Source organism: Carassius carassius, chromosome 8 (assembly GCF_963082965.1).
Source record: "Carassius carassius chromosome 8, fCarCar2.1, whole genome shotgun sequence".
Classification (NCBI taxonomy): Eukaryota; Metazoa; Chordata; class Actinopteri; order Cypriniformes; family Cyprinidae; genus Carassius; species Carassius carassius.
Window position 1 is genome coordinate 32,497,959 of NC_081762.1, and position 23,826 is coordinate 32,521,784.

Below are 23,826 nucleotides of genomic sequence, written 5' to 3' on the forward strand. Positions count from 1 at the left end.
GTGTGTGTGTAATCATGGTTTAAGATGACAGCATTGAAAATAAAAGGAAATTTCAGACTTCATATTGACGTTACATATTTTATATGTCAGGGATTCCTGTCCTTTGTAGAAAACTCATCTTCAGGACAGTTTATGTCATGGCCATGTTTATTACCACAGTAATATAGTTTATGCGTAGCTTGTTAAATTATTGTTACACACTTAACATACAGGTGTCTTTTAGATTGCAAAAGGTAGTAGTCTTTTTCTGATTTTCATTTCAGAAAATGTATGCATATCCCTCTTTTCAACGCCAATCGGCAACATCATGCCGACTCCTCATGGCGCCTTCGGCGGAGGCGAGGCGCCTTGAAAATGTGGAGTCTGGAAGGGCCAAACCTAAGGAGGAGGTGCTGTCAGAGGCCAGTACTTTTGTCAGCACAAACGGTGGAGAGCCCAGTGACCAGTTTTTAGTACTGGCTCACTGCAAACTTCAGTTTGGGAACTACCAGGGCCAGAGATTTAGATGGCTCCTGGAAAACTCTCTGGGGTATGCCGTGTATTTGGTGCTCAGCATTTCCAATGAGACGGTGCAGACAACACCCCTGTCAGAAAATAAACAACTGTTCCTACAGTACTCTTCTCAAATTAGAGAGATGGCAGAAGAAGTGGAGAAGTATCAGAGGAAGCAGGAAATGCAGGCAGAAGCCCGGGCAATTGGAGACCAGGGCTGCTTGATGGTGGAGTTTGGTGACTTCCAGGGCCGGTCCATGAAAGATGTTTATGAGGACCAGAGCAAGGAGGCTCAAGCCCTCATCAGGTACCTCGTTAAGGCAGATGCCAGGCCCAAAACCAACATGGCCATTTTCAAGACATATGTCCTGAAAAGACGGGCTTCTGCTGTGGGCACCAGCGTACGTCAGCCTGCACCTCACGCTGCAACCTCCAGTGCTTCTGCAACCACTGCACCTCCACCTGCAGCTATCCAAACTGGTGTACAGAAGACCGCAACTGTGAAAGCGCTGTTGGCACGTGGCAAAAATTTGTCGCCTTCACAGCTGGCGAAAAAACTCACGTCACCAGTTAAAGCCTGTGAGTAGGAGTGTGAATATAGAATTTTACCTACAGCATTTCTACATATATTAATTTATCATTATGGCAAACTTGTCAACTTGCCGTTTCCAGATCCATTATTGCAGTCCACTTTACCTCCTCCAGCAGCAGAACCCCCAGCCAAACATTTGCCCCCCATGCAGCTTTTCGCTACTGGTAAGTAAGCACCATCTTACATATGTTTGTCTCTGTGTATTGTTCACAATGATAGTTTTAACATTTGTGCTCCAGGCAAGTCCGTTCCCACTGCTGAAGATGACGATGAGGAGCTGGTATTTGCTGCATCACAATGTGAAGCACAGCTAAATACAGGTGTGGCATATGACACAAATGCACATATTACAAGAATGTTTTGTGAAAACACACTGAGAAGCGTTATTTCTTGGGGGAAAATAATCAACATTTTAAAATATGTTTTGTTTACAATACAGAATTATATCATATCATGCCTCAAGCGGGATGCTTTCTTTGAGTGCACTTCTTCAAAACCGTAAGGATGTTCCAAGGTGTCAGTGTATTTATTTGCGTTTCCGAACTTACCCGTTGTTAGATAATCACCAGATAACTTTTTCACACTCTTCAGCTCTCCCTGAGCAGACAGGATGGTGGAGATTCATTGTTCTAATGATTAGAGGAACAGTTTTTCCTTACTCTATCTGTGTGTATGCTTCATGTCCGTGGGCTTCGTTGCTTTACACTTAATTCATCACACCACATTTTCCTTCCTCCATTCCATCTGATCCTCATTCTCCTTAAATTAATATAGTGTATGCTGTGTTCTTTGCTTCCTTAACACTAGTACCACTTTCTTCACTCTCGTTCCTAAATATAATAATTATGAATACTTGTCCAAAAATTGTGCTTTGCAGGCTGTTTGTGCGCTGCATTTATGGCATATTACTATCAAATGCAACAGTCATCCTTATTGATTTTTTTTTACTATTCACTCAGAGGACTGTGCTGGTCCATCTCCATCAGTGGAAACTGCCAAGGCACCAGCTCCTTCACATCACCAGCCACCAGCTGAGCTTCCAAGTCACTGGAAAGATCAACTTCCACCTTTCCAGCATGAGTGGATCCGGAACACACTATTTAAGGCCAACCCACGAACCGGCAAGTCAGAACTAGTGTCCCAGCTGAAACTTTGGTGGTATCCTCCTCAGCCCCCTTTAATAAACACTCAGCCCCCTGCCTCACCTGACCTCTTCTTCTGTCGGCCCCTTTTCTTATGGATGCCGCTGAAGATGTGGTTATTTCCTCTTGTCTGTGTTCGCCCAGACTGTGGTAAGCACAGACTAACAGCGGCAGGAATTTACCGTACCGTGCGTAAGGTCTTGGACATCGACGGGTGGTATGACCTTGCCACTGAGTATCTGGAGTGCAAACGCTGCAAAAAGAAATATCCTGCCTGGTCTGAGGACATCCTAGGACAGCTGGATATGGGCCACCGCAGTCAGTTTCCAGCTTTGCTGAGATACAGGTAATTCATAATGACAATCATTCATTATTAGGTGCTTTTATATGGGTTATTTTTTACCAACTAAAGCATTTGCATGATTATACTGTTGTTTCCTTAGATACTCATGTGACAACCGGGTGCTGAGGATGATGAGGGAGAGGACACTGGGCAACAGTGTGACTCAGCTTTACAGGAAGCTGATGGAACAGCACAGTGAGGCATGGACACAGCATGTCTTGCAGTACCTGACTGCCTGCGAATCATTCACAAGGTCCTCCCTTGTGCAGCCTCCTGTGTTTGCTGATCCTCCACTTTTACCTGCCCTGCCTAAACCTAAGTGGCTGTTAGCCGTGTATGCCAGGGATGTTCTGGGGCGACTGCACGAGGTCAAGGCCAAATTAACATCTGTCTTTGGCTGTGTTCTCAAGATGGATTCGACAAAAAAGGTATCAAAGCCCTGTTTATATCCAGAAATTTGCCAGATATGGATATGTGTGTGATGTGCGTACATAAAGAGCACATCTTTTATTTTTCCCAATAGGTCACAAAGAAACTTGCCAGTGCTGCTTCAGGAACAGCTGCCTGGTGCACAAATGTCGGAAATGAACACGGCCAGGTCCTTGTCTCTGTGCTGACAGCTGCCGAGGGACATGGACTGGACTCCATGGCAGCTGGTCTGATGAAACGCTACCGAGAGGCAGGAGAGGCAGCCCCAAAAGTGATGTACGTGGACAGGGACTGCTGCAGTCAGTATGGCCAATCGCGGGTGAAGATCATGTTTTCGGAGTGGGATGAGCTTGTAGTGCGCCTCGACATCTGGCACTTCATGCGGCGATTTGCTGCAGGTGTCACGACAGAGGCTCATCCACTCTACGGGATCTTCATGGCACGTCTGTCCACGTGCATCTTTCAGTGGGATCCAGAGGATGTGGCTGCTCTTCGCTCTGCAAAAGAGAGTGACCTGGCGGCAAAGAAGACTGGCCACATCTCAGAAAAGGCGGTCAGTGCTCGCATTACCCGGAGGGAGTTGGCACTGCACTGCCGGAGGAGGACCAGGGGGGTGGAGGAGACCGCCAGATTGATTGGGTCACTGATTGATCAGTTTGACAGTGCGGATGGGAAGGACACCCTGGGAGTTCCTCTGCTGGACCACGAACGGATCCAGCAGATATGGAAGGAACAGCGCAAGCACGTCCAGTGTATACAAGACCCAGAGGACTTTCCGCTGTACATGAAGACAGGGACACTGAAGAAAGGCAGCGTGGAGCTGTGCTGCTACAGGTGTGCTCGTGGCTCTACCTCCTTGGAGTCGTTCCACCTCCACCTGAACCGTTTTATTCCAGGTATTACATGCATATGGATTATTATTTTTCTGTAGAAAATATAAGCACTGTAACTGCTTCCATCACTTTAAAGTAATGCCGCATTAATAAATGTCACACTCTACATTACAATTACTTTTTAATGTCATTAGCATTGACAAAGCTGTCTTGACTAACAAGTCACTAGTAATACAGGAATAAGTGACAATCATTTTTAATTTAGTTACACAACTCTATTAAATGTAGTATACAAGTTACTTCAGAGCACCTTATATGTAGTACATATATTGTACATATGTGACATATAAAACCCTTTTTTATATATTTTTTAATATTATTTAACTTTTAGGAACCAGTGCCAGCGATGCGCATTTTCAGGCCTATCTCCTTGAGGGCTTGATGCGTTGGAATAATGACCGAATGGAAGATGCCATAAAACGGGCGTCCTCCATTCGGACATATGGCAGTGCCATGAGAGAGGCTGTGGACCGGCTTAGCCGAACAGTCTTTGGGAAGCCCTGGGATGAGCGCTATCGCCCTCCTGGAGCATATACAGGTAAGACATTTAATTTGTTCTTTTGCAATATTCTATTAAGTTATCTATTTAGCCTCCAATGTACTTGATAAATTATTAAGAGCACTTTTTTTTCTTTTTTTATTATTTTATTATTGTAGGTGAATTGCTGGGAATCGAGTACCTTTACAGCCAGACTGGCAAAACACTGACTCCAGTGCTTCAGAACCCAGAGGAGGAAGACCGGCTGGTGGAGGAGGTTGATGATCAGGACCTGCTAGATGAGGGGTTTGAGGAAGAGAGCATGGAGGACATCACAGATCCAGTGCTGTATGAGGATGACCCCTGCCGTGATCTCAGAAACAACCCCTCATCTTTGCCTCTGCCTCAGTCCCCAGCATCACTGCCTGAGCCGTCCACATCATCTGGAGGAGAGGGACAGCATCTCGCCCCTGCCTCTTCTGTGCTGTCACAGCCATCTGACACTGGAAGCAGTGTCTCCGGCGAGGCTCAGGTAAGACACTCTAAGGGCTTTATTTTGTTTCAGTCTCGTTTTATTCCAAATACACTACAAGCAAGGTGTTTTTTTTAAGCCTGCATTTATTTGATTCAAAATACAACAAAAGCAGTAATATTTTGAAATACTTTTACTATTTAAAATAACTGCTATCCATTTGAATATATTTAAAAAAGTAATTCAGTCTTGTGATTTCAATGCTGAATTTTAGCATCATTACTCAGGGCACACGATTCTTCAGAAATCAATCCAATTTGCTGCTAAAAAAACCGGGTGCCGGGTGCTATATTATTATTATTAGGTTAAAAATAGCTCCTAGAGATTTTTTATTTAGGTTTCTTTGATGAATAGAAAGTTCAGTATATATTGTAACATTATAAATGTCTTTATCATCTATTTAATGCGTCCTTGCTAAATAAAAGTATTAATTTCTATAATTTAATATTAAATTTATAATGATTTAAATGTTCTGACTCCACACTTTTGGATGGTATAGTGTATAATGTTAAAAAAGCTTTTTATTACAGATAAACTCTTATCTTGGATCCTTCTATTCATCAAAGAATCTTGAACAAAATGTTCACAACTGTTCTAAATATTGATAATAATATCAATAAAAAAAGGTTTCTAGAACAACAAATCAGGATATCTGAATGATTTCTGAAGATCATGTGACAATGAAGACTGGAGGAATGATGCTGAAAATACAGCTGTGCATCACAGAAATAACTTACACTTTAAACTATATTCAAATAGAAAGCATTTTTATTTTAAATAGTAAAATTATTTCACAATATAATGGCTTTTGTTGTATTTGAATAAAATAAATGCAGGCTTGTTGAGCAGAATTCTTTAAAAAATGTAAAAAAATATTTCTGTTCAAAGGCTTTTGACTGAAAGTGTATATTAACACTAATCTGCATTTACTAGGGAGCAGTCATTGGACCTGATGGCATCGCTGGGTGGGACAAGGACCAGGATCTGGCTGGTTTCCTGGTGGGTCTTCGTGAGGCTCCTTACCTCACCGACCTGCAGGTGACAGAGGCCATCCAGCTGTGGACAGCTCTCCCTGACGTTGATAAACAGCGGGTCAACTATCAGCCTCGACATCAGCCTCAGCTGACACATGGGCGCTTTAAGGCACCGAAGCGGTCCGGAGTCACACCGGGTGTGGAGAGTGTGAAACGGTGTCTAATTTGACATCCTGGGGGTCCAGCACAGTGGCCCAGCACCAGCCGCTTGGTTGAGGCCATTTGTATGAAGCTGTGTGCTTTACACAAGTCACCGACCAAGAAGGCTGGAGTTTGCACCCCCAGGTGGTCTAAAATCCTTTCAGATTACCACCACATCCGAGACCTGGTGCTTAACAGTCGAAGGCTGATGGATGAAACAATGATCCAGCTGTTTGAGCTGAACCAGAGGACCCTCATTCAGCGGTAAGCAAGGCACATTATTTGGTTCCAGGGAACTGAATACTTCTGTACACACACACACACACATATATATATATATATATATTTTACAAGTAATTTACTTTCAGAATCAGAATCAGAATCAGAATCAGAATGAGCTTTATTGCCAGGTATGTTCACACATACGAGGAATTTGTTTTCGTGACAGAGCTCCGCAGTGCAACATAACAGCGACAGAACAAAAAACACAATAAGGAATAAAAAATAAAAAAAAATACAAATAGGTGGGTAAGGATTGACAATATACAAATTGACAATGTATGGCAGGTATATTAAAAAGAGCATTTATGTATGTACATGTCTATTATGTGGAAAAATTGTAACTGTACGCTAAGTATGTGTGTTTGGATAAATAAGTGTATGTGTATATAAATATAAATATAAGTAGTATAGTGTGTTCCATGTATGTACATGTATATTATAGGCAAAAGATTTACGTGTACGCTAAGTATGTGTGTTGGATAAAAAGTGTAGTGTATATAAATATAAATAGTGTAGTGTGTCCCACAGTTATTATCAGCTGTTCATAAGATGGATTGCCTGAGGGAAGAAACTGTTCCTGTGTCTGGTCGTTCTGGTGCTCAGTGCTCTGTAGCGTCGACCAGATGGCAACAGTTCAAAGAGGGAGTGTGCTGGATGTGAGGGGTCCAGAGTGATTTTAACAGCCCTTTTGCTCACTCTGGATAAGTACAGTTCTTGAATAGATGGGAGGGTTGTACCGATAATTCGCTCAGCAGTCCGGACTACCCTCTGTAGTCTTCTGAGGTCCGATTTAGAAGCTGAGCTGAACCAGACAGTTACTGAAGTGCAGAGGATGGATTCGATGATGGTGGAGTAGAACTGTTTCAGCAGATCCTGTGGCAGGTTAAACTTCCTCAGCTGGCGAAGGAAGTACAACCTATGCTGGGCCTTTTTCACAATGGAGTCAATGTGAATGTCCCACTTCAGGTCCTGAGAGATAGTGGTGCCCAGGAACCTGAATGACTCCACTGCAGTCACAGTGCTGTTCATGATGGTGAGTGGGGGGAGTGCAGGGGGGTTTCTCCTGAAGTCCACGATCATCTCCACTGTTTTGAGCGTGTTAAGCTCCAGGTTGTTGAGACTGCACCAGACAGCCAGCTCTTTAACCTCCTGTCTGTAAGCAGACTCGTCACCGTCCTGAATGAGGCCGATGAGTGTGGTGTCATCTGCAAACTTCAGGAGCTTGACAGAGGGGTCCTTAGATGTGCAGTCATTAGTGTACAGGGAGAAGAGCAGTGGGGATAGAACACAGCCCTGGGGAGCTCCGGTGCTGATTGTACGGGTGCTGGATGTGTATTTTCCCAGCCTCACTAGCTGCTGCCTGTCTGTCAGGAAGCTGTTGATCCACTGACAGACGGAGGTGGGCACGGAGAGCTGAGTTAGTTTGGGCAGGAGGAGGTTTGGGAAGATCGTGTTGAAGGCAGAGCTGAAGTCCACAAACAGGATCCTCACATAGGTCCCCGGTCTGTCTAGGTGTTGCAGAACATAATGCAGTCCGATGTTTACTGCATCGTCCACAGACCTGTTTGCTCTGTAGGCAAACTGAAGAGGATCCAGCAAGGGTCCAGTGATGTCCTTCAGGTGGGCCAGCACCAGTTTTTCAAATGACTTCATGACTACAGACTTTCAGGTTTCAACGGCAGCAGAAGAATCAGGAAATGAGTGTCCTCGCCCAGGGACTGACTCCATCTGACCCAATTGATGTGGCCCAAAACATCAATTTATCCTTCCGCCAAATCGAGAAGGACAGGCTCCAATTCTGCGACCGGGTCGCCGGCCCACTGCTGCCAAAAGGGAGTGCCCTATCGCACCCGTCCCCACAGCAGCAGGAGTTGTGCAGCCCATTTCAGCACCTGGGTCACTGTTAGGCACACTAGTCCTTAACCCAGACATGACTGTGTCGATGGTGATTTCATCTTCTGGTGCTTTGACATCCGGTCCAGGCCCAGCTCCGCCTGCTCCAGCGCCTGCTCCAGCGCCTGTTCCAGCGCCTGCTGCTTCTGTGTCCCGTTACACCCAGAGGAACAGGCGCCGGCGGGCCCTGGAGACGGAAAGAGGAAGTATGTGCGAGGGGTAACTTTTAACAAGTGCAGCGATTGTGGGCAGCCCAAAACTAAAGAGTTTGGTCATAGCCGATATGGGAATGCCACATTTTGCTCACGCTCCTCTAATGGAAAAACTTTAGATGATTGGTTGGCAGAACAGCGGCAGGCAAAATAAATGACAAACTCCGCCTCCATAGTAAATAATTTATTTCCTGTGTATATTTTGTATATATTATGTGGGCCCACTCTTTTCATATATTTTTTTTAATATAAGTAGTACATAATATCTTTCCTGTGTATATATATATATTGTTTATATTATATGGGCCCACTCTTTTCATATTTTTTTATATAAGTAGTACATAGTATCTTTCGTGTGTATATATATATTGTTTATATTATATGGGCCCACTCTTTTCATATTTTTTTTAAACAAGTACATTATATCTATCCTGTATATATTTTGTTTATATTATATGGGCCCACTCTTATCATATTGTCCTTTTTATAATGTGTGTATGTATGTGTGTGTTCATTTTAATAAAACATTTTGTATATATTACTTGGGCCCACTCTTTTATATTGTTCTTTTTATATTGTGTGTATGTGTTTGTATTCATTTTAATAGAACATTTTTTTGATCAGATAAAAAAAAATCTGCTAAATCATATCAATCAAATCATATCCACACACACAAAACATATTTTAAGAAACGTTTTTTATTAATTATATTTAAACACAAACCTGAAAAAAGTTTTTTTTTAATAATACACACTCAAATCTATGTAGTATAAAAGCAATCAATGGTATGTCATAGATAACAAAATAAAAGTCTCGGTTTATTGCACGCTTAACAATACACGTCGTGGACATATGACGTCACGGCTCATCTGAGAGAGCACGGGTTTGAATCCAGGCCGCGGAGGGTAGAATTGTTTCACATGTAATAACAACTCTTCAAAACGCAGAAACATATACCCCGAGTATTGCCGCAGGGGAAATCCTTTGGCGTTTTCACGTGTTCTGCGTCTTTTTCGCTTGCGTGCGGGGCTCAAAGATTGGACCCCTTCCTCATGCTAAGCGAGCGCTCTACCATTTGAGCTAATTCCCCTGGCCTTTCAAGAATGACGAGCATAGCTGGGAATGACGGGTTTGATGCAAAGAGGCTGTCCCTCCTCTGGGCTTGCTCCTTTGCACTGGCCGAGATTATGTTGTCGAATTAACAAAGAGATTAAGCTTTTGTGTTTAATGACCTTCTCGGTCTTGTTACGCCAGTATGCATGTGTATGGACTCTTGTATTATGTAGGCTACCTTGGAACACTCGGATCATGCAGACAACTTCTCACTTCTTTTGCTCACACTGACTTAAAGTCTAAGGAAGCGGTTCTCAATTCTAGTCCTCGCTCCCCCCAGGTCTGCATGTTTTGCATGTCTCTCTTTGTTAGCACACCTGAGTCGGGTTGAAACGTGAAGCTTTATTGTCTCATTGCATTCACAAACATAAGGTGTGGCATATGACACAAATGCACATATTACAAGAATGTTTTGTGAAAACACACTGAGAAGCGTTATTTCTTGGGGGAAAATAATCAACATTTTAAAATGTTTTGTTTACAATACAGAATTATATCATATCATGCCTCAAGCGGGATGCTTTCTTTGAGTGCACTTCTTCAAAACGTAAGGATGTTCCAAGGTGTCAGTGTATTTATTTGCGTTTCCGAACTTACCCGTTGTTAGATAATCACCAGATAACTTTTTCACACCGCTTGCTCTTCTCACACACTCTTCAGCTCTCCCTGAGCAGACAGGATGGTTGAGATTCATTGTTCTAATGATTAGAGGAACAGTTTTTCCCTACTCTATCTGTGTGTATGCTTCATGTCCGTGGGCTTCGTTGCTTTACACTTAATTCATCACACCACATTTTCCTTCCTCCATTCCATCTGATCCTCATTCTCAGTGAGCTGCACTGATTCCATTCTCCTTAAATTAATATAGTGTATGCTGTGTTCTTTGCTTCCTTAACACTAGTACCACTTTCTTCACTCTCGTTCCTAAATATAACATAATAATTATGAATACTTGTCCAAAAATTGTGCTTTGCAGGCTGTTTGTCCACTGCATTTATGGCATATTACTATCAAATGCAACAGTCATCCTTATTGATTTTTTTTTACTATTCACTCAGAGGACTGTGCTGGTCCATCTCCATCAGTGGAAACTGCCAAGGCACCAGCTCCTTCACATCACCAGCCACCAGCTGAGCTTCCAAGTCACTGGAAAGATCAACTTCCACCTTTCCAGCATGAGTGGATCCGGAACACACTATTTAAGGCCAACCCACGAACCGGCAAGTCAGAACTAGTGTCCCAGCTGAAACTTTGGTGGTATCCTCCTCAGCCCCCTTTAATAAACAATCAGCCCCCTGCCTCACCTGACCTCTTCTTCTGGCCCCTTTTCTTATGGATGCCGCTGAAGATGTGGTTATTTCCTCTTGTCTGTGTTCGCCCAGACTGTGGTAAGCACAGACTAACAGCGGCAGGAATTTACCGTACCGTGCGTAAGGTCTTGGACATCGACGGGTGGTATGACCTTGCCACTGAGTATCTGGAGTGCAAACGCTGCAAAAAGAAATATCCTGCCTGGTCTGAGGACATCCTAGGACAGGTGGATATGGGCCACCGCAGTCAGTTTCCAGCTTTGCTGACATACAGGTAATTCATAATGACAATCATTCATTATTAGGTGCTTTTATATGGGTTATTTTTTACCAACTAAAGCATTTGCATGATTATACTGTTGTTTCCTTAGATACTCATGTGACAACCGGGTGCTGAGGATGATGAGGGAGAGGACACTGGGCAACAGTGTGACTCAGCTTTACAGGAAGCTGATGGAACAGCACAGTGAGGCATGGACACAGCGTGTCTTGCAGTACCTGACTGCCTGCGAACCATTCACAAGGTCCTCCCTTGTGCAGCCTCCTGTGTTTGCTGATCCTCCACTTTTACCTGCCCTGCCTAAACCTAAGTGGCTGTTAGCCGTGTTAACATCTATTAACAATTAACATCTGTCTTTGGCTGTGTTCTAAAGATGGATTCGACAAAAAAGGTATCAAAGCCCTGTTTATATCCAGAAATTTGCCAGATATGGATATGTTTGTGATGTGCGTACATAAAGAGCACATCTTTTATTTTTCCCAATAGGTCACAAAGAAACTTGCCGGTGCTGCTTCAGGAACAGCTGCCTGGTGCACAAATATCGGAAATGAACACGGCCAGGTCCTTGTCTCTGTGCTGACAGCTGCCGAGGGACATGGACTGGACTCCATGGCAGCTGGTCTGATGAAACGCTACCGAGAGGCAGGAGAGGCAGCCCCAAAAGTGATGTACGTGGACAGGGACTGCTGCAGTCAGTATGGCCAATCGCGGGCGAAGATCATGTTTTCGGAGTGGGATGAGCTTGTAGTGCGCCTCGACATCTGGCACTTCATGCGGCGATTTGCTGCAGGTGTCACGACAGAGGCTCATCCACTCTACGGGATCTTCATGGCACGTCTGTCCACGTGCATCTTTCAGTGGGATCCAGAGGATGTGGCTGCTCTTCGCTCTGCAAAAGAGAGTGACCTGGCGGCAAAGAAGACTGGCCACATCTCAGAAAAGGCGGTCAGTGCTCGCATTACCCGGAGGGAGTTGGCACTGCACTGCCGGAGGAGGACCAGGGGGGTGGAGGAGACCGCCAGATTGATTGGGTCACTGATTGATCATTTTGACAGTGCGGATGGGAAGGACCCCCTGGGAGTTCCTCTGCTGGACCACGAACGGATCCAGCAGATATGGAAGGAACAGCGCAAGCACGTCCAGTGTATACAAGACCCAGAGGACTTTCCGCTGTACATGAAGACAGGGACACTGAAGAAAGGCAGCGTGGAGCTGTGCTGCTACAGGTGTGCTCGTGGCTCTACCTCCTTGGAGTCGTTCCACCTCCACCTGAACCGTTTTATTCCAGGTATTACATGCACATGGATTATTATTTTTCTGTAGAAAATATAAGCACTGTAACTGCTTCCATCACTTTAAAGTAATGCCGCATTAATAAATGTCACACTCTACATTACAATTACTTTTTAATGTCATTAGCATTGACAAAGCTGTCTTGACTAACAAGTCACTAGTAATACAGGAATAAGTGACAATCATTTTTAATTTAGTTACACAACTCTATTAAATGTAGTATACAAGTTACTTCAGAGCACCTTATGTGTAGTACATATATTGTACATATGTGACATATAAAACCCTTTTTTATATATTTTTTAATATTATTTAACTTTTAGGAACCAGTGCCAGCGATGCGCATTTTCAGGCCTATCTCCTTGAGGGCTTGATGCGTTGGAATGATGACCGAATGGAAGATGCCATAAAACGGGCGTCCTCCATTCGGACATATGGCAGTGCCATGAGAGAGGCTGTGGACCGGCTTAGCCGAATAGTCTTTGGGAAGCCCTGGGATGAGCGCTATCGCCCTCCTGGAGCATATACAGGTAAGAAATTTAATTTGTTCTTTTGCAATATTCTATTAAGTTATCTATTTAGACTCCAATGTACTTGATAAATTATTAAGAGCACTTTTTTTCTTTTTTCATTATTTTATTATTGTAGGTGAATTGCTGGGAATCGAGTACCTTTACAGCCAGACTGGCAAAACACTGACTCCAGTGCTCCAGAACCCAGAGGAGGAAGACCGGCTGGTGGAGGAGGTTCATGATCAGGACCTGCTAGATGAGGGGTTTGAGCAAGAGAGCATGGAGGACATCACAGTTCCAGTGCTGTATGAGGATGACCCCTGCCGTGATCTCAGAAACAGCCCCTCATCTTTGCCTCTGCCTCAGTCCCCAGCATCACTGGCTGAGCCGTCCACATCATCTGGAGGAGAGGGACAGCATCTCGCCCCTGCCTCTTCAGTGCTGTCACAGCCATCTGACACTGGAAGCAGTGTCTCCGGCGAGGCTCAGGTAAGACACTCTAAGGGCTTTATTTTGTTTCAGTCTCGTTTTATTCCAAATACACTACAAGCAAGGTGTTTTTTTTTAAGCCTGCATTTATTTGATTCAAAATACAACAAAAGCAGTAATATTTTGAAATATTTTTACTATTTAAAATAACTGCTATCCATTTGAATATATTTAAAAAAGTAATTCAGTCTTGTGATTTCAATGCTGAATTTTAGCATCATTACTCAGGGCACACGATTCTTCAGAAATCATTCCAATTTGCTGCTAAAAAAAACCGGGTGCCGGGTGCTATATTATTATTATTATTATTATTAGGTTAAAAATAGCTCCTAGAGATTTTTTGTTTAGGTTTCTTTGATGAATAGAAAGTTCAGTATATATTGTAACATTATAAATGTCTTTATCATTTATTTAATGCGTCCTTGCTAAATAAAAGTATTAATTTCTATAATTTAATACTAAATATATAATGATTTAAATGTTCTGACTCCACACTTTTGGATGGTATAGTGTATAATGTTAAAAAAGCTTTTTATTACAGATAAACTCTTATCTTTGATCCTTCTATTCATCAAAGAATCTTGAACAAAATGTACACAACTGTTCTAAATATTGATAATAATATCAATAAAAAAAGGTTTCTAGAACAACAAATCAGGATATCTGAATGATTTCTGAAGATCATGTGACACTGAAGACTGGAGGAATGATGCTGAAAATACAGCTGTGCATCACAGAAATAACTTACACTTTAAACTATATTCAAATAGAAAGCATTTTTATTTTAAATAGTAAAATTATTTCACAATATAATGGCTTTTGTTGTATTTGAATAAAATAAATGCAGGCTTGTTGAGCAGAATTCTTTAAAAAATGTAAAAAACTGGAAGTGTATATTAACACTAATCTGCATTTACTAGGGAGCAGTCATTGGACCTGATGGCATCGCTGGGTGGGACAAGGTCCAGGATCTGGCTGGTTTCCTGGTGGGTCTTCGTGAGGCTCCTTACCTCACCGACCTGCAGGTGACAGAGGCCATCCAGCTGTGGACAGTTCTCCCTGATGTTGATAAACAGCGGGTCAACTATCAGCCTCGACATCAGCCTCAGCTGACACATGGGCGCTTTAAGGCACCGAAGCGGTCCGGAGTCACACCGGGTGTGGAGAGTGTGAAACGGTGTCTGATTGGACATCCTGGGGGTCCAGCACAGTGGCCCAGCACCAGCCGCTTGGTTGAGGCCATTTGTATGAAGCTGTGTGCTTTACACAAGTCACCGACCAAGAAGGCTGGAGTTTGCACCCCCAGGTGGTCTAAAATCCTTTCAGATTACCACCACATCCGAGACCTAGTGCTTAACAGTCGAAGGCTGATGGATGAAACAATGATCCAGCTGTTTGAGCTGAACCAGAGGACACTCATTCAGTGGTAAGCAAGGCACATTATTTGGTTCAAGGGAACTGAATACTTCTGTACACACACACACACACACACACATATATATATATATATATATATATATATATATATATATATATTTTACAAGTAATTTACTTTCAGGTTTCAACGGCAGCAGAAGAATCAGGAAATGAGTGTCCTCGCCCAGGGACTGACTCCATCTGACCCAATTGATGTGGCTGATACGCAGCTTCCTCTGCCGAGGGAAAAATTGGATGACGTGCCATCAACATCAGGCCCAAAACATCAATTTATCCTTCCGCCAAATCGAGAAGGACAGGCTCCAATTCTGCGACCGGGTCGCCGGCCCACTTCTGCCAAAAGGGAGTGCCCTATCGCACCCGTCCCCACAGCAGCAGGAGTTGTGCAGCCCATTTCAGCACCTGGGTCACTGTTAGGCACACTAGTCCTTAACCCAGACATGACTGTGTCGATGGTGATTCCATCTTCTGGTGCTTTGACATCCGGTCCAGGCCCAGCTCTGCCTGCTTTTGCATTTTTAGGTCAATTAAGAGGCCAACTTGCATTCGTTAGCCTTTCACACTGTCTCGAGGACTTTGATTGCTTCCACATTAGTTCATGTTCCTTCTTTTGTTGATGCTGAAATGGCTCTTTTTTCTTGGCTTTGGGCAAGAAGGCTTGTTGGTCTAGGGGTATGATTCTCGCTTTGGGTGCGAGAGGTCCCGGGTTCAAATCCTGGACGAGCCCTTGTTCAGGTTAAGACGTTAAGCTTTATTGTCTCATTGCATTCACAAACATTATGGCAGGTTTTTTCCAATCAGGCAGACACGGAGGGCTAAGTTAGCTCAGCTGGTTAGAGCATGGTGCTATAACGCCAAGGTCGTGGGTTCGATCCCCCTACTGGCCAGCTGTTTTTATTGTCTGGGGGCTCATCTCTGATCTGCTCTTCAGCTCCGACAAAGAGTAGGGTGATCTCACTGAAATCCCTGCTTCCTAAGCAGAGGTTTGTTGTAGCCAAAATAGCTCAGTTGGGAGAGCGTTAGACTGAAGATCTAAAGGTCCCTGGTTGATTCCGGGTTTCGGCAACATCTCCCACACTTTTCCCTTTTTTGAGGAGGGCCATTGACCAAAAATCACTGGGTTCCAACCTCTCTGTATAACTGCTTCCCCACTGCCAGAGAGCTATCTGTTTCCAAGTTGGTCTCCAACCAAGCAGTTTCGGTTCCATGGTGTAATAGCACTCTGGTCTTTGAATCCAGCGATCTGAGTTCGAATCTCGGTGGAGCCTGTGTGCTTTCTTGCCGCAGGAAAAGATAAAACAGCACTAGTTTGGCGATGGTGCCAGTGTTTGTAGCCCTGTGAGCAACAGCTGCACCAGTTAAGGTTCCATGGTGTAATGGTTAGCACTCTGGACTCTGAATCCAGTGATTTGAGTTCAAATCTCGGTGGGACCTATTTTGCAACCAGTTTGCTCAGGAAAATGTCTGAAATACTTTTCGGCACCTTTTAGTCCAAAAAAATTAACTAACGTAGAGAGTGTGGCCGCATTGCAGCGATGCTCAGTCTGTCTCTTTAGGGCAGTGGTTCTCAAACCTGTCCTGGAGGCACCCCTGCCCTGCACATTTTTATTGTCTCCCTTATTAGACACACCCAAATAAGGTCTCACGGTCTCTACTAATGAGCTGATGATTTGAAACAGGTGTGTTAGATGAGGGAAACATTCAAAATGTGAAGGGCAGGGGTGCCTCCAGGACAGGTTTGAAAACCACTGCTTTAGGGAACTGTGCGTAAAATGGCACTGTTTTGCAACCAATTTGCACAGGACCATGTCTGAAATACTTTTTGGCAGCTATGAGCCCAAAAAAAGCTAACGTGGGAGTGTGGCAGCATTGCGTCAACGCTCAGTCGGTCTCTTTAGGGCAATGGTTTCCAAACCTTTCCTGGAGGCACCCCTGCCCTGAACTTTTTGTATGTCTCCCTTATTAGACACACCCAAATCAGGTCTTGCAGTCTCTACTAATGAGCTGATGATTTGAAACAGGTGTGTTAGATGAGGGGAAATGCGAAATGTGCAGGGCAGGGATGCCTCCAGGACAGGATTGAAAACCACTGATCTAGGGATGTGTGAGTAAAAGGGCAGGAGCCGACTTGGAGAATGCGGGCATCAATCCCGCTACCTCTCGCATGCTAAGCGAACGCTCTACCATTTGAGCTAATTCCCCTGGCCTTTCAAGAATGACGAGCATAGCTGGGAATGATGGGTTTGATGCAAAGAGGCTGTCCCTCCTCTGGGCTTGCTCCTTTGCACTGGCCGAGATTATGTTGTCGAATTAACAAAGAGATTAAGCTTTTGTGTTTAAGGACCTTCTCGGTCTTTTTACGCCAGTATGCATGTGTATGGATTCTTGTATTATGTAGGCTACCTTGGAACACTCGGATCATGCAGACAACTTCTCACCTCTTTTGCTCACACTGACTTAAAGTCTAAGGAAGCGGTTCTCAATTCTAGTCCTCGCTCCCCCCAGGTCTGCATGTTTTGCATGTCTCTCTTTGTTAGCACACCTGATTCGGATAATCAGCTCATTAGAAGTGAGCTCCTAGTGATTGACATGGTCCCTACAAACTGTTCATTGCTCCCCACTCCCTGAGCAGGGGAAATCCGTCAAAGTATACTTCACTTTGGAACATTGGTTCACGGATTTGTGCTGCGCAACTTCTTCACACATGGAGAAGTGTGACATCATTTACCTCTGTATACCTCGATACACCACTGTATTACTCACTATGAATTAAACATATACATACGCTTTGAACTTGAAACGTGCGCTTCGGTACATATCAGAGTGTGTGGCCTTTTTTGATAACCGTGGCCTGCATCCGGTGCACTTCCAGGAGCCACCACCACTTGCTTCAGTACCCAGCTACAATTGGCTCCTCACTGTATACAGTCAGGACATTCTCAACAGGCTCGATCACATAAAGGCCAGCATAACATCCACGTATGGATCAATTTTAAAAATGGATTCAACTAAGAAGGTCAGATAAGCTGCTTACTTGACTGTACCCTTATCTATAATGTATTTTTAGACCGAGAGAGCTTTATTTTTTTCAGTGTAACTGATTTGGATGCCTGTTGTATTATTTGCTATGCTTATTGTTTCTTTCAGATCACCAAGAAGTTGAGCGGGCCTGCGAAAGGCACAGCACAGTGGCTTACCTCAGTGGGCAATGAGATAGGTCAGGTGCTGATGAGTGTCCTGACTGCGAATGAAGGGGCTGGGTTAGACCACATGGCTGCAGGGCTCATGGAGCGATACCGGAGTGCTGGTGTTGATCCTCCCACTGTCATTTATGTGGACTGTGATTGTTGCAAGACAGTGGGAGAGACTAAATTGAAGAGGCGGTTCAGCGGCTGGCCCGATGTCATCGTCCGCCTAGACATTTGGCATTTTATGCGACGTCTGGCAGTAGGGTGCACCACTGATGCCCACCAGTTGTACCCTACTTTTATGGCTAGGCTGTCATCCTGTATTTTTGAGTGGGATGCAGGGGATCTCACTCTGCTGAGACGGGCCAAAAGGGAGCAACTCATCCAACAGGGCTGGCCTACACTGACGGAGGCAGAACTGGACCATCATTTAACTAAAGCTGAGCTGCTCCAGCACTGCAGGAGGAGAACACGAGGAGAAGAAACCACTATCCGCCTCCTTGATATGCTCATCAGAGAGCTCATGGGTGGCAAGGGGAATGATGCTCTTGGTGTTCCACTACTTGACAGTGTGAGAATGCAGCACATCTGGAATGTCCAGAGGCGGCACGTCACCTGTATCCAAGTTCCTCCAAATGTGCCGCTCTATACTGAAACTGGAACTACAAACAAGGGTGGGGTGGTTCTAAAAACCTATCGTTGTGCCAGAGGCTCCACATCCCTGGAATCATTTCACTGCCACCTAAGCAGATTTATTCCAGGTTTGTCATGTCAGAATATACCACATTTTGCCACTAATTCATGTTTATCAAGATATTTGCAGATTAAATTTTCTGTTTTGCATTTTCTCAAAGCAATATTTGGCTTTCTATTTCTTTTTCTAGGGAACAGCGCAAACAGCCTGAACTTCCAGATTTATCTCCTGGAAGGTTTATTACGCTGGATTCAGGACCGGGCTGAAGCTGCTGTTGCAGATGAAGGTTCAACTCTGCGCTCTTACACAGGGGAGCTGGTTTACTCTGTCAATGAGAACTACAATAAGTTGTATGGCAGGAAATTGGTCCCAAGCTTCACTCGACCTGCAGTATACACAGGTAAAAATGTTTTGATAAATGCAGCTCATGATGTAGCATGTTTTTGTTAAAATTACAATTGCTTTTGGACAGTAATAATGTAATTTTGACATATCAGAGAAAAATTATACTACCAGAATATTTGTACATTATTCTGTGTTCTAGGTTTCAGGGGAGAAAATAAAATACATAGTAGAATATAGAGTAATCCTGTCTTTTTATGATACCCTCTGAATTAGATATATATTGTTCATAGAGAAGTGGACAACAAAATATTTACTGCATTTCTGAATAAACCTTTCTGCATAATTTCCATTAAAAACGTTTTCTGTTACAAATATTTCCTCAGGAGAGCTCATTGGAGTACAGTACTTGTTGAGGCAGAACAGTCAGCCCCTGGAGGACATGTGCCCTACCTCTGAGAGGACCTCTCATTTGCTGGAGGAGATAGATGTGGAGGAGCAAGTGGAAAGGGATGAGGCTTTCATTGATTTCTTTGGAGAGGAAGCCACAGTGGCAAATCTTGTGGCATCAGATGACTTAGTCCTTTCAGGTCCACCAGTTCTACCAGCTGCACCAGTTCCCAGTGTCCAGGCTCCTTCAGCTGCACCAGTGCCCAATGTAGCTGCACCTGTGCCCAGTGTCCAGACTCCACCAGTGCCCAGTGTCCAGGCTCCTTCAGCTGCACCAGTGCCCAGTGTCCAAACTCCACCATGGCCCAGTGTCCAGGCTCCTTCAGCTGCACCAGTGCCCAGTGTAGCTGCACCAGTGCCCAGTGTCCAGGCTCCTTCAGCTGCACCAGTGCCAAGTGTAGCTGCACCAGTGCCCAGTGTCCAGGCTCCACCATGGCCCAGTGTCCAGGCTCCTTCAGCTGCACAAGTGCCCAGTGTAGCGGCACCAGTGCCCATTGTCCAGGCTCCTTCAGCTGCACCAGTGCCCAGTGTAGCTGCACCAGTGCCCAGTGTCCAGGCTCCTTCAGCTGCACCAGTGCCCAGTGTCCAGGCTCCACCACTGCCCAGAGTGCGGGCTCCTTCAGCTGCACCAGTGCCCAGTGTAGCTGCACCAGTGCCCAGTGTCCAGACTCCACCAGTGCCCAGTGTCCAGGCTCCTTCAGCTGCACCAGTGCCCAGTGTCCAGACTCCACCAGTGCCCAGTGTCCAGGCTCCTTCAGCTGCACCTGTGCCCAGTGTAGCTGCACCAGTGGCCAGTGTCCATGCTCCACCACTGCCCAGAGTCCGGGCTCCTTCAGCTGCACCAGTGCCCGGTGTAGCTGCACCAGTGCCCAGTGTCCAGGCTCCTTCAGCTGCACCAGTGCCCAGTGTCCAGGCTCCTTCAGCTGCACCAGTGCCCAGTGTAGCTGCACCAGTGCCCAGTGTCCTGGCTCCACCACTGCTCAGAGTCCGGGCTCCTTCAGCTGCACCAGTGCCCAGTGTCCAGGCTCCACCACTGCTCAGAGTCCGGGCTTTTTCAGCTGCACCAGTGCCCAGTGTCCAGGCTCCACCACTGCTCAGAGTCCGGGCTCCTTCAGCTGCACCAGTGCCCAGTGTCCTGGCTTCACCACTGCTCAGAGTCCAGGCTCCTTCAGCTGCACCAGTGCCCAGTGTAGCTGCACCAGTGCCCAGTGTCCAGACTCCACCACTGCTCAGTGTCCAGGCTCCTTTAGATACACCCTCAGCAATGGTAAATTTTCCTTTTCTATACGAATTGTGACTCATTTAGTTATTTGCCATTAAGCAGTAAACTTACTTAACAGCATGTAAATACCTAACCAACAGTTATATATTTCCAGGCTGTTGACGAGCACTGCATTCCTGGAATGGACCGGGTGGATGCGTTGGTGGAGTGTCTGGTGGAGCTGCGCACACAGACAAGCCTCACACTTACCAACCAACAAGTTGCGACCATTGTGGGTTTTTGGCAGAACCTGGACAAATTTTATAAAGACAGGGATGTGTATGCTGCTCGTCATCAAGACAGGCTACTTACAGGACGTTTTAGGTCCCCGAAAAAGAAAGCTGTCTTCACTCCTGGTGTCGAAAGCACAAAAAGGTGTGTTTTGGGTTCTAGCAGCTCTCCAGCACAGTGGCCTAATTGCTGTTGCCTTGTTGAAATGATTTTCATAAGGTTATGTAACATCCACCGAAGCCCCAAGAAACAGCGGACAGAATCTCTGTCTAGATGGGATCTCATTCTTCGTGATTACAGAAGAATTCGGCAGCTAATCTTGAGCAATGGAACGGTGATGAGTGACACAACCCTTCAGCTAGTTGAGGTAAATCAGAGGACTCTTACGACGTGGCACAATAACTGTTTAAAGGGTCAGGAGGTCTCCTTGCTGTTGCAAGGGCTGGACCTTCCAGAGGCACGTCCAGTGGCTTTGGATGCTTTGCCTCCAGCACGAGTACAGCCTGTTGTGCCTCCACAATATAGCCACCAGTTGCATACCTACCAGATGCCACCAGACACAGCTGGACAGCAAAGACCAAGTTTAGAAAGATTGGGCCCTCAGCTACCTGTACATCTGCCACAGCAACATCAATCTGGCCATCAGCCGTACACCCTCAGCGTTCAGCCACGTCCACCCAGTTAAGGCCAATTTGTCCCAGGCCGACAGCACCACACCCATTGGTTCCTGACACACCCACTGCCCCTGTTGTGTCTCAGATGTTTCTGGTGCCCTGCCTATTTTGCAACCAGTTTGCGCAGGACAATGTCTGAAATACTTTTCGGCAGCTTTTAGTCCAAAAAAATTAACTAACGTAGAGAGTGTGGCCGCATTGCATCGATGCTCAGTCTGTCTATTTAGGGCAGTGGTTTTCAAACCTGTCCTGGAGGCACCCCTGCCCTGCACATTTTTATTGTCTCCCTTATTAGACACACCCAAATCAGGTCTTGCAGTCTCTAATGAGCTGATGATTTGAAACCGGCTAGAGAAGGCAGCTCGAGGGGGGTGGAAGTCGGAAGAAAATTTTTAGAATGAGGCCTAGAGAAAACACTTGTACTGTACTCAGGGCACTAAGGGGAATCCATTTTTGTAAATTTTATGCCATAATACTGTAGAAATATGCATAGAAAAAATGTTGGACTTTGGTTAATTTCACCACATGAGGTGAATGTTAACCAGAATGTCACACATTTTGCCAAGCTGTAACTCCGCCAAAACGGGGCCAAACTGCACCAAAATCGGGACAAAGTCAGACCAGTGGGCCCTCTATCCGACGACACAGGCCCATGTCCCTATGACCCCGGGGGTCCGAGTTACGGCCCCCCAAAATGTGGAATTATATCCGTTATAACTAAGGAACCGGACCACCCAGGAACTCGAGGGTGGTCGCTTACGGTAGAACCCTAGACCCTCTAGGGATCCCCCGAATTTCAGCCCCGGGGTCCACCGCTTTGCGGAGATATTAGCAAAATAATAATACCATCCACCCCCCTCGCACCTACTCATCCATGCCGGCCAGGGTGCACCCTCCCCGGCTAGAGAAGGCAGCTCGAGGGGGGTGGAATTCGGAAGAAAATTTTTATGATGAGGCCTAGAGAAAACACTTGTACTGTACAAAGGGCATTCAGAGGAATCCATTTTTGCAAGTTTTATCCCAAAATACTGAAGAATTTGCATAAAAACGAGCGTAGAATTTTGGCACACTTGTGCACCACATGTGGTGCGTGTCTCAATGTTCATTAAATAGCAACTGTATTTAACTTTATTTATTTCAAATGTGTGCCATATTATTAAAGAAAACACCTCTATTGTACGCAGGGCACTCAGAGGAATCAATTTTTGTAAATTTTATCCCATTATACTGAAGAAATATGCATAGAAAAAATGTTGGATTTTGGTTAATTTCACCACGTGGTGAATGTTAACCAAAATGTCACACATTTTGCCAAGCTGTAACTCCGCCAAAACGGGACCAAGCTGCACAAAAATCGGGACAAAGTCAGACCAGGGGGCCCTCTATGCGACGACACCAGCCCCAAGTCCCTATGACCCCGGGGGTCCGAGTTACAGCCCCCCAAAATTTGGAATTTGAACCGTTATAACTCAGGAACCGGACCACCCAGGAACTCGTGGTTGGTCGCATACGGTAAGCCCCTCGCCCTCTAGGGATCCCCCGAATATCCCATAATAATGTAAAAATATTCATAGAAAAAATGTTGGATTTTGGTTAATTTCACCAGAAGAAGAAGTCTCATTGGTCTAGGGCTATGATTCTCGCTTTGGGTGCGAGAGGTCCCGGGTTCAAATCCCGGACGAGCCCTTGTTCAGGTTAAAACGTGAAGCTTTATTGTGTCATTGCATTCACAAACATTATCGCAGGTTTTTGCTAATCAGGCAGACACGGATGGCTAAGCCAGGCCGTTTAGCCCAGCTGGTTAGAGCGTGGTGCTAATAACGCCAAGGTTGCGGTTTCGATCCCCGTACTGGCCAGCTGTTTTTATTGTCTGGGGGCTCATCTCTGCTGTGCTCTTCAGCTCCGACAAAGAGTAGGGTGATCTCACTGAAATCCCTGCTTGCTAAGCAGAGGTTTGTTGTAGCCGAAATAGCTCAGTTGGGAGAGCGTTAGACTGAAGATCTAAAGGTCCGTGGTTTGATCCCGGGATTCGGCAACATCTCCCACACTTTTCCCTTTTTTGAGGCGGGCCATTGACCAAAAATCACTG

The 23,826-nt window shown here is 45.2% G+C and overlaps 1 non-coding gene across 1 annotated transcript; it reads left to right on the plus strand.

Annotated features, from left to right (window-relative positions):
- The first annotated feature begins 15,552 nt into the window (after window positions 1-15,552).
- On the plus strand, window positions 15,553-15,624 carry trnap-ugg (transfer RNA proline (anticodon UGG)). Its single transcript has one exon. It is a non-coding gene; the product is annotated as a tRNA-Pro (tRNA).
- Window positions 15,625-23,826: the final 8,202 nt, after the last annotated feature.